Here is an 11,245-nt window from a genome sequence, read left to right as displayed (position 1 = left end):
CATTTAAAAGATCTGAAATACATGTATGCTGCAATAACGAACTTTCTGTTATTGTAGTCTCTAACTAGCCATATTGAAAATATTGCACAATGAACACTGCTGAAATGCATATAGAATTATATTTATTGTAGAGAAAACGGTAACAGTATAAGTCACGTCATCCTTTAAAGCAATGACACGAAGGAATAGAACATTGCAAAATAAATCAATCTGAGTCATCCTTTTAGTCATCGACCATTCCTCTTTTGTGTTTTTTGGAAGGGGTGACATTTTTTTTCTCGTTACAAACGTTTGTTACTTTAATCTGGAAACAAACTATTTTGTCAGTAACATACCGGACCAAATATGTTTTATAAAATGCTATGTCGTATTTATTTATTTTTACTTGCTTTAAATAGAAACAAACTATTATTTTCCCCTTTTCGCCTTAAACAAACTATTTTTGTAAGAAATTTAGATTCAAAAATCTACTTAAAAACCAAAAACCAGACTTCCAGAAAATATGAATGTGCATTAGTTTGATGCGGATTTCTTTCTGGTATCAACAAAATAATGAAGTCCCTTGACTTTGCGGGTTTTTTTTTTTTTGTTTTTTTGTTTTTGGAAAATACACATTTGGTTATCTGTGAAACAAAACAAATTCCTTCTCACCCTAAACAAATCATTTTTGTAACAAATTTAGATTAAAAATTTTACTTAAAAACTATAACCATGAGTACTTCCAGAAAATATGAATGTGCAATAGTTTGATGCGGATTTCTTTCTGGTATCAACAAAATAATGAAGTCCCTTGACTTTGCGGGGTTTTTTTTTTTTTTTTTTTTGGAAAATACACATTTGGTTATCTGTGAAACAAAACAAATTCCTTCTCACCCTAAACAAATTATTTTTGTAGGAAATTTAGATTAAAAAATTTACTTAAAAACTATAACCATGCATACTTCCAGAAAATATGAATGTGCAATAGTTTGATGCGGATTTCTTTATGGTATCAACAAAATAATGAAGTCCCTTGACTTTGCGGGTTGTTGTTTTTTTGTTTTTGAAAAATACACATTTTGTCATCTGTGAAACAAAACAAATTCACTTGTTACAGATTATTAGAATTTACTTTTATAAGTCAGACCTATTATATAAGATATATATTGTCATTCTATGCATTGTATCAACAGAATAAGAAGCACGAATGTCCATTCATTATTATTTTTAGTAAATCTAAACTATTCATCAAATACATGTATGTACATATAACGGTATTTTTTTCTACATAAAAAATGCCGTCAATCCGCCATCTAACGGTAAATACATGGGAACTTCTTGTGTAAGGACAGGTGTTAAGCCTAGCGTTTTGTCCTAAGTGGTAATTTGGGATTATCTCAACAATACCCAATATTTACATAGATTCTACCTTACAAATTGACGCACACGTGGTAATCCTGTTAACATACAATAAAAATAAATTAAACGTTCATGTAAAAGAACACCATTCATTAAATCTCCTTTACTGTATAAGAATTTTGTAACTTTTTATTTTAAGGATTTTCACCTATTTTATATGTATCGCCTTTTCTTTGTCGTCTCATTACGAATATCAACTATTTAATTGTCGGACACCTGTATTGCGGTTTCTAGTTCTTCAAAAGGTAACACCTTTCCTTTTTAATTTGCTAGTCGTAAATCAGAACAGGCGAAACTCTGACATAATTTTATTTCAAATTTAAAGAAATAGAACCTCGTATGAAAGTATCTTAAGAAGTTGATCATTTAGTTGAAACAGTTTTGAATTGTTTTCTCTTTTTTTTCTAAATACATTTATGAGACAAAAATCGAAGATCCTCAGTATTTTATATTTATCTATCTATTTGATAAATTAAATTGTTCATTTGTAATTTCACGTAAATGAATAAACCATTATCTAAAATAAAATAAGTTATGTTCACTTATAACAGTCATAAGAGCATCATAGATATGACTATCTTAGGACAGCTTTGATTTACATTCTATGACATATCATATGATAGTCATAGGATGGTCATAAAATTTGAAGCAAGATATATCTTATGATACTTTCGAAAACCAAGCTTCACTGGTGCCGTGTCAACGAAGCTATCTTAGGACTAGGACGTGTCTGAGGGTGATCTTAGGGCACGTCCTAGTCCTAAAACAGGTTAACGAAAGTCTCCTAAGATAAGATTTGTCCTAAATTTAGTCCTATCGTTATGATACATGTATATACATAGGTGTCTTAGGATGGTTTTATGATAGTCCTTAAAGAAACGATGTCCTAGGTCGAAATAAAAACAATAAATATGGCCTTCAGTCAGTATTTGAAGAATTTATCTTTGTGTAGATATTATTTCCAATGTCTTCTCCTTGATATATTATTTGTCGCCACATCTGATAGCTTGCTGAATAAAATTCTCTAATGCTTATTTACTTCGGCAAGGACTACATATCTAGTCCAAAAACGTATTATCGACGCAGATGAGTTTTGCGCAAAAGGACGCATTTTTATGCAAACGCATTTCTTTCGTGTGATTATGCTTATGCAATGAAAACTCAATCGTTCAACGAAATTGCTCATAATGTTTTTTTACATATATATTTAATATACACAAAAATGCTTTAACAAAAAATAATTTCAAATAAATAGGTTTTATATTAAGAAATGCACCCAATTCAATCGATGAATTAACTGTAGGATAGACCAGGGCTGTGAAAAGTTCATAGACAAATCAATTCATAAATAAATAAAAAAAAAACATATATATTAATGTAGTCTCAGTTGCAAATATTCGAATTATAATTCGTTTTTTTCACACGTAAAATAAATTTTCAAAAATTTTAACCTAAAATAATTCATGTATTGCTCGTTGCTGAACGTCCAGCGTAAAATATTTCACGCATTTTCAGAACGAGATCTGCAAGTTGATCATCGGTAGATCTTTGAACCAACCAAAGGGAAAACACAGGCATTCATTTTTTTAAATGCTTGAAATATTTTAATCTTAAAAATTTGAAATGCACGGATTATTATAAATTTTCCTTTCAAATTTGTCATTTTGTATAAATGTATCTTTTTCAAAAATTAGGCACCATAAAAAGGCCATTTCTATGACCCTACAAGTTAAATGTTTGCGCCCTAACATGAAACGAGACAAAAAACAAAATAAATACGGGAAAACCAAAAAAGAAAAAAATCACTGCTTGGATGATTTTTTAATGGTTAAATGTCCATCATATCCAATCAAAGACGAAACTGAACAGAGAGGTGTGAATTAGACACATTCGATGAAATGGTCAATTGTCCACTTTGCAATGACCACTGGTCTGAGAAACCTAATTATGTCAAGCCACGCCTTATTAAAATCGTGCGAATTTTGTTAACATACTTTAATGCAGTATAAAGATCGCTACAAACAAGACAAAACATTTGCAAGGAGTAAACTGGTCATTTTAAAAGTTTTATTAAGGTGACATTTGTAAAAAACTAAATAAAAAAATGAGTGATTCGGATGAAAGCAGCAATACCTATATTGACATAATCGGAGAAGGAATGAACAGACAGGACAACAAAAATGTTCCAGAACGGAGGAGGAAATCTAGTTATACATTGAAAGGGTTGAGTTCTGATGAAATTCAAGATCTGCGTGCGAAAATAAATAGAAGAGAAAGAAAACGAATGCATGATTTGAATTCGGCCTTGGAAAGTTTACGAGAGGTGATGCCATATGCCAAAGGACCATCAGTACGAAAACTTTCTAAAATAGCAACACTTTCATTAGCAAGGAACTATATTCAGATGTTGAATAAATCAGTTGAAGAAATGAAACAATTATTGGATGAAATATACAGAACAAGTGCCGCCACACACAGACTTCATGGTGGCACATTGCCACATTATGGCCACAGCTATCACCAACTGAATCGACAATTTACCACGATTCCTTCTGTCCAGCAGGAAACTGCCCAGTTGATTTCGCCAATAAGAAATGCAGCGACATCCGGTTGTTCAGTAGCGTTTTGTCCGTGCAAACTAACGACTCAAAACCAAGGATGTGTCACTAACATTTTGAAAGATTCCCCTACACGTGCTAATTTGTATGACGCACGAAATATGAACTTGGATTTGCACAATTATTTTCATTACCATGGACATAATCCAACGGTTAAAAAATCCGAGAGCATGTTTGTGGGAACCAGAACTGGATTATGAACTTATATTACTTTTTTATTACTCTGTAAGCTACGTATGTATATATTTCAGTGAATTAAATATTCATAACACATTCGAACAAGGCGTTTGATTATTATTCTTGATAATATTAAAGTTAAGAATGTATATTTGGCATTACTTTATTTGAAATTGAGTTTTCAGAGAGGAACTTTTTAGTGTTTAGTGTTAGTGTTACTCATTTATATGTATAAATAAATGGATTCTAAATTACTAAAATATAGATGATTTAAAATTTACGGAGTACGGACTAGGTAGGAAAGAATTCAATCTAAAATAAGTGTATAAAGATGAACAAAAATCTAAAATAAGTGTCTCAGTTAAAGGAAGGTTTATGTTTTCTCTGGGGCATTCTTTTGATCTGACTTACAGATAGAGAGCCATGTTCCCTCTTTAAATATTGAAACATTTTCGACTGCATTCAGAAGTTTGTTTTGGGTCTTATGCGTATTTTACAGCTTTGAAACGATGTTATGCTCTTCTTTTTATAGAAACGAAATAAAAAAGATGTGTGGTATAATTGTCAATGAGACATTCACGTGAATGTCCTAAGTCAGAAGCCTGCTCAGTGGTTATCTTATGTGGTATTTTAATTTTGTTTAATATATTATTATTTGAGAATATGGTGTGTCTGACATATCTGACTCATATCTTTGATAGTTTCTGGTTAATGTTTCTATCATTTTAGACTAAGGACGATTTAGAACTTGACATACTGTATACTTATGGAGGTTTGGATGGGGTTTATAGAATAGAGAATAATGGGCAAAATGTGCAGAATAAATGACAAAATAAATAAAGAATAGAGAAAAATAGGGCAAACAAATAAAGAATAGAGAATAATGGGGTGCTAAACTATAAAGAATAGAGAATAATGGGCAAAAAATATAAAGAACACAGAAAAATAACCTAAATAATTAAAGAATAGAGAAAAATGACCTAAATATTTAAAGAATAGAGAAATGAAGGACCACCATCCAGACCCTCACTTATCTTATTATGCTTAAAGCCTATAGATATCTCTTGGTTATTTGTGTCGTTTGATTGCTGTCTCATGGACGTTTACCCCACATTTCCTTCCACTCATTTTTGCTAAAAACCCTACGGTTTTTGAATTAGTTTATATCTTCACAAACGCATTAAATATTTTAACATGTTCCATTTGTCACACGAAATCTATTTTGGACAAAGGCCAAGTTCTTTAAAAATAGTGATGTGAGTTTTACGTTCGATTTTAAACTTTTGATGCCGGAATACCATGTCATGTAATAATCTAAAATATACATCCGAAAAAAGCTAAAATATACATCCGAAAAAAGCTAAAATATATATCCGAAAAAAGCTAAAATATATATCCGAAAAAAGCTAAAATATATAAAGGCAGTTCATATAACAAAGGTGTAACAGTTAATTTATTTTTCTACAATAATTAATTTCCATAGAAGTCACGATATATATCAATCACCCCGACACACACTGATTTTCAAAAAACATCAAATCTGTTAAAAGAAAAAGGTGGATTTTGTGTTGAAAGATTGTAACAGAAATACTTTTAAAAAATGATCAAACATTACATAAAAAATTAAAAAAACAAATGAAATCTACACCTGTCAAAACGATTCTGCATTTTAATAAGAAAGAAAGAATAGAACAATTTAGTGACTTTCAAATCTTCATTTTATACTAACATTTAATTTTATAATGTTATTGATTACCAGAATAAATCTTTTATATTTAAAATCTACAATTATACATACTACAAAACAAGGCTGATCAGAGAAAAAATAAGTTGTTCGCTGTAAAGCAAAAACGGTTTTCCACGAAACGCACTGATTTTAATCGCTTATCCTGAATAATCCAGTCGTTAGATTCTGCGATGGCTCCTCGAAAGACAGAATAAATTAAGAGACGGTGGCGTCTTGAAATATTCAGGCTACGAAGTGCTAAGAACGAGAGATTTCATATTTCATGTGATTTTAGTAATACACGTAAAAGAATATGTATAGACAATATCTCCGGACTATTGATAGTTTGGAATATTATGGACACCTGTCTATTGTTTAAAAGTTTCTATTGCGCTCATCTTGACTTCTTTAGTTATTTTTGTCATTGGGTTGCTGTTGTATTTACGTTTTTCCACCTTCCCTATTTTTCAAATGTTTGAAAATTTATAATCATGTGAATATTTCTCCTTTTTCTTTTACTCTCTGTGATACATAAATGAATAACAGAAATTATAAAAATAATACATTGGCATGACAAAAAAAAACCCACAACAACCACCATAACTCTTCTTCTCCGAAAGACAAACACCAACGACCAACACATGGTTCATATAATCTGAATTGATACAGGAACACAAAAATGCATTGTAGGAGAAGACGCCGCTTATTGCTGTCTTTTTCGATTAGTTTATGATTCAAAATATTTGCACAATACCTATTGAAAAATTAGTTTCGGACGAAATATAACTTTTACAAACAACATACCAATAGACAAAATGACAGGATTTCTAGTCAAGTAGACACGAGTTTTAAATATACACGAAAACACAATGCAGCATAAACAAAAGCCTAATTTAGATGAATGAAAGGAAATTTGGAATATACGAAACAGCAAGCCAAGGACAAAAATACACCCCTAAAAACAAAAACAACTAGAGGGCATAAAAAAATCCTCATAGATTAGTTGTCCACACTATACATCTCTAAATCGTGCAGACTACAAAATTTGTTAATAAAATTTAACAGAAGCTAAATAAAAAAAAAAAAAAAACAAGAGTAAGCAGGTCACAGAGTGATGATGGTTAAAGAAAAAGAATTTTTGTTTGTTAAACGCTGTAAAAAAAAAATCAATGTTTTTACACAAAAATCAGTAGTATACATGTATATTGTTTTATCAACTCGTCCATCGGACATGACGACTACAAAACTATTCTTAATATATATAAATAATACGAATTTTCACATTGTTTTCATCAGGTGTGCTTGTTGTCAAATGTTGGTAAGGCAAAGAAAACATAAAACACAAGCAAAACAATCAAAGCTGGCGTTTACAATTTTAGACCACGATTCATGGAACTGATATGCTTTAAATTTAGGTAACACGCTAGTGTCATTGACAGATTTCTTTTATTATGCTTCCATAAAATCTTGTTCAATAATGTTGTTCAATATAACCGCATGATATATAAGTTAAACGAGATATATTTTGTACGTCAATTAGACAGCAACCCAACGACACAGCAAAGCAGCATCTAAAGGTCATCATGTATACGGTCTTTTTGACATACAAATTTGTATACAAAATATGAAGCCCTTTATCGCCAGCAGTCTAGAAAGTTGTTAATCATTAACTATGGAAGAGGGTGTGAATGGGGGTTTACAGAATAGAAAATAATGGGAAAAAATATAAAGAATACAGAACATGGACAAAAAAAAAAGAATAGAGAAAAATGAGGCGCTGAAATATAGAGAATAGAGAATAATGGGCAAAAAGTATAAAGAATAGAGAAAAATGGCCTAAAAAATTAAAGAATACAGAAATGAAGGACCCCCAATCTAAACTCTCATTGAAGACACTACCAAAGATCTGTCATTTGAGAAAATGTGATACCGTGAGTTTTAATGTAAATGATTAAAAGACCCTCAAAATAATTTTCAGTTGGTGAATACATTCAGGGGAAATTGTCCCACACTTCTTTTCACAAATATCTTTTTACAAAAGAGGTATAATAACATAAAAGGTACCACTGTTACTGCACCAGATGCGCATTTCGACAAGTAATGTCTATTCAGTAATACGGGAAGCCAAAATATAAGAGAATACAGTAGTCGAAATTGCGTAATCGAATTGATTAAAGCTTAAGTTGCAAACCTTTCATGCAGTTGAACCGATTTATCTATTCTGTTTATAGTTCTTTCGTGATGGGCTCCTATTTACATGCCTTACTAATTAAATTTTTTAGATAAGAACCGCAATAAAAGAGCCTCTACTTTGCTATCGTTTTTTCCTCTTTATGAGCGTGTGTGATTTGTTTTGTCATTAATTGATATACAATATCCTTGTCTATTCAGAAAATTCCATTCATTTAGCTTCAAAGCAAATTAAACTTTCTAATAGGTTTTCCTAAAACATATATGTACCATGTGGACTGAAATCTGCATCTTATCTTTTTAATGCTATACCAGAAGTCCATAACCAGGAACCAGTACTACATATGTTAATTTTTGAAGAAGAAATACATACATATCCAACACCATTAGTTAAACCATGGAAGTGTTATATATAATACATCCATGGTTAAACGTAAAGTAAAATTACAAACACACAACATGTGGACGTTCTAAAATCACAGTTTATCACGTCTGTTAACGCGTCGACGTCATGCTGACAAAATTAGCATGTCCATGTTCAGAAGGTGTCGCAATGGCGCTATAAGTGATTTAAATACCAGCTTCAACCTTTTAAATACTGAAAACATCAATTATTAGACTAATTTATCCATTAAGCACCGTTGTTGCATTTGAGCAATATTTTCATCTTGATAAAAACACGAAACTATCTGATGACATGTTTGTGATATGAGAATATTTGAAAAATTATACTAGTCAGCAGTCCATATGTCAAATATTTAACCGAAATTTATAAAAAATAGTTATACTGAAATGGTTAAAATAGTTATTTTTTTAACTATAAATTATTTGAAATGTACGGAAGCCATAAAGAGACTCATAAAAAATGAAACTAATCTCGAAATGAATATCTATGAATACTGTTTCATTCTAACATGTCGACTATGTGAGAAGTCATATATGTTGCAAGAAAATTAAATGTACATATTTTTATGTTGTTCAAGAAATTTAGTGACTATCACATGCAGTATCGATCACATTCAAATCGTATAAAAGATTATCAAATATTATTTTGATATTGCTTTATTCTATATTTTTATATTTTTTTCATTTTAATCATCCTTTATCTTTAGAGTTTATTAACCACATCTTCTTATTTTAAGGATGTTCGCTACTGTGTTTCAAAATAACAAGCTTTTTAAAAGACTGCCATAAATTGAAAGTATATAAATAAAGGAACTTAAAAAGCAGAAAAAATGACAGGTCGACCCGTGTACTTGTTTTTGAAATATAATAAATAAAAAATTTGTCGGGAAATGATTCTCTCTAGATTTCTCATACATTTAACATTGGCACGTAACTTTTTTTCTTTCAAAAACTATGTAATATAAGAAGGATTTTATAAGATTTTGAAAATTGGCTTTTAAACTATACGAAATAAAATAATAAAAAGAAACATAGGGGGGCTAGTGGTTAAACTTTTTATTAGCACTACATGGATAAAACTAGAGGATTCCAAATATCTGACAAAAAGTGAAAAAACAAGAGAAGCGAACATCCTTAATAATAATTTACACAAGGAGGGTCTAGAATTCTATCGTCGACCGGGTTTAGGAAAGAGCTTTAAAACTGAAATTTATTGCTCTTCCGATATTGAGGCATTTAGGAGTAAGAAGAAAGATTGGTAGACTTGATGAGCCATAATACTATGTCAGGATGGAGTAAAACGCTGTAAACTTCTAACCTACAGTTACCACGTTGGAAATATGATTCGGAGTGTTCATCGTGTTGTTTAGTACAAATCTAGAGGGATATCATATCTCGTCCTATGCACGGAGGATCAAAAGATTACCAATTCACGTTAAATATTCTTTCATTGGTGAGGGAGGTGACACGCTTTTGGTATATGGGAATATTTGGGGTAAACACGTGGAATATTGGATATAGGGGGTAGGAAGTGGGGATGTGAAATATAGGGAGGGGAAAGTGGGATCTGGGTAAAAAAGGGAAAAAGTGAAAAGTAACTTAAATGGAAAACAAGAGGCCCTCAAGAGCCTGAATCGCTCACCTGTATTTCAGAGGAGAAGATTTCTAAATGTTATCAAACTTGATATACAAATTGTGTAAAATTGTCTTTAAAGGGCAATAACTCCTTAAGGGGTCAATTGACAAGTATGGTCATCTTAACTTTTTTGTAGATCTTACTTTGCTTAACATTATTGCTTCTTACAGTTTATATATATATCTATAATAATATTCAAAATAATAACAAAAAACTGCAAAATTTTGTTAAAACTACCAATTCGGTGGCAGCAACCCAACATTGGGTAGTTCGATTCGTCTGAAAATTTCAGAGCTGATAGATCTTGACCAATTGAACAATTTTACCCCACGTCACATTTGCTCTAAAAGCTTTAGTTTTTGAGATATAAGCCAAAAACTGCATTTGAACCCTATGTTCTATTTTTAGCCATGGCGGCCATGTTTGTAGATGGATCAAAACTTCGGATACAGTTTATAAACTAGATACCCTAAGGAACATTTAGTTAAAGTTTGAAGGTATTTGGCCCAGTAGTTTCAGAGGAGAAGATTTTTGAAATAGTTTACGACGACAGACGACGACAGACGACAACAGACGACGGACGACGACGGATGACGACGGACGCCAAGTGATGGCATAAGCTCACATGGGGCCCTTCGGGCCCCGGTGAGCTAAAAAAGCGGGATTTGGAAAATGAGCACCCCCGTGTCATCCCCTCATTGATCGTTCCATCAATTTATCTCACCAATGCCCAATATCAGAACTAAAATCCTATGTTGTCCTCTGCGTAATTAATATCTTTTAGTTTAGGATTGGCCGGTTGTTCAAGTTGTTACAGTATGTTGTTCAGATTTCCTGACTTTGCATCAGTTCTTCGATGTCTTCATGTAGATGTATGTCAGTGCTCGGTTTTATTTGTCACAATGATAAGTGAGTATTGCATAATGTGGTAACAAAATCTATTTTATACAAATATGCACAGGACCATACTTATGCCCATGGCATAGAATGAATCATGTTAGTTAAAGGATGAAAAATGTATATTACTAGCGCATTGGAAATGTCAAAGTAATATAGCAATTGTACTTTTCGTAACTGTACCGAATAACAATTATT

The sequence above is a fragment of the Mytilus californianus genome, unplaced genomic scaffold (genome assembly GCF_021869535.1).
Source record: "Mytilus californianus isolate M0D057914Y unplaced genomic scaffold, xbMytCali1.0.p SCAF_14, whole genome shotgun sequence".
NCBI classification, from domain to species: domain Eukaryota; kingdom Metazoa; phylum Mollusca; class Bivalvia; order Mytilida; family Mytilidae; genus Mytilus; species Mytilus californianus.
The sequence above is the reverse complement of the archived record's forward strand: the minus strand, read 5'-3'. Positions refer to the sequence as shown.